Below are 1,432 nucleotides of genomic sequence, written 5' to 3'. Positions count from 1 at the left end.
AAGTGAAGTTACAGAGTGTGGGGAAGATATATAGAGTTAATGCCGGACGCTCACCACCCCGAGAGCCCACCACCGTCACCGTAATCCACACCCAGGCACTCAACTGAAGCCTCTCCCAGCCGTAAGCCCCACTACTTATTCAAGAACACATACTTGCTGTTGATTACTTACTCTGCTGTGCAGATCGCAGGATCCTCTGGGCCGAATGCTGCATGTGATGTCCCTGTAGAAAGAGGTGGACACACGAATTATTCCTTTCCCGGTCTTAACCGAAGCATCTCCCAGCCGTAAGCCCCATTACTTACTCAAGGACACATACTTACTGTTGGTTACTTACCCCGCTGTGCAGATCACAGGATTCTCTGGGCCGAATGCTGCATGTGATGTCCCTGTAAAAGGAGGTGGACACGAGAATTATTCCTTTTCCCGGTCTCGACCGAAACATCCACGAGCTCTATTTACCCGGATACCCCCCTCACTCCGGGACGGGTGACAGACTATCCTGGCTCTTGCTGGCCCCGTACAGGCACGAATTGCTGACGACTCCACGCCTTCCCGGCGTCCGAGGTCTGGCTCCGTTCTGGTCGGGAGACACGGAAGGAACACTGAACTTTTAAATTGCTTTTAACCAAATAAAACCTTGTTCATTTTTTTTATACTCTCGTCCGTCTGGTTCTTCTGGTACGCTCCCAGAGAGGATCCTGGGTTTCAGGGGTGGGTGCAGTCCAGCTTGGCCCCCCCGACCTGTGACACATACACTTACTTGTGCGCACATTGTTAATTACATGTATTTTGATTGTTTTTGTTGCCAAATTGATAAGGAACACAAAAAAAACGATTAAACTAAACAATTACACCTGCCTATCTGTTTGACTGACAGTTTTAAGCACTGAGATGGCATTGACTTGTAATGAAACGTGTTCAACATAAAAATGTAATTTTAAAAGTAGCTTAGATTTCCCAGGGTGGTAGCTTCAGTGTAGTCTCAATCTGTGTGTAAACTTGATCATTCTTTGCAGAGAATTAAAGCAAAAGACAAAACTCTTTTTGGTTTTTCATTCTAAGTTGAGTTAAAATTTCCACTACACCAGTGGTTCCCAACCTTTTTCAACTCACGGCCCACACAACCAAACACATATGTTTGCGCGTCCTGACCCCGCTATTGTTGGGTTAATAACTTAGTACTCCGAAGCTAGATTTTAAACTGTATTTATTGAATAAACTAGGGCTGTGCGATATGGACAAAAAAAAAAAAAAAACTATCGCGATTTTTTTTTATAAATTTTGCAATTGTGACACACATCGATATGCTTTTACAGTCATAAATGCATTCAGGATTCATTTGAAACATATTTCCAAAAGAAAACCAATCAGAGCTTTATCAAAAAGTCATCTCTAGAACAGACATAAGTCAAAATTATCACTATAGTGA

General features: G+C 43.4%; 1 long non-coding RNA gene across 1 annotated transcript; it reads left to right on the top strand.

The window, feature by feature from the left end:
* Positions 1-227: 227 nt before the first annotated feature.
* Positions 228-654, top strand: LOC113037701 (uncharacterized). The gene is made up of 2 exons (XR_003274662.1): positions 228-287; positions 350-654. It is a non-coding gene; the product is annotated as an uncharacterized LOC113037701 (long non-coding RNA).
* The last annotated feature ends 778 nt before the right edge of the window (positions 655-1,432 follow it).

Source organism: Carassius auratus, chromosome 20 (genome assembly GCF_003368295.1).
Source record: "Carassius auratus strain Wakin chromosome 20, ASM336829v1, whole genome shotgun sequence".
Lineage (NCBI taxonomy): Eukaryota > Metazoa > Chordata > Actinopteri > Cypriniformes > Cyprinidae > Carassius > Carassius auratus.
Note: the sequence above shows the minus strand (reverse complement) of the source record. Positions and strands in the feature narration are given on the sequence as shown.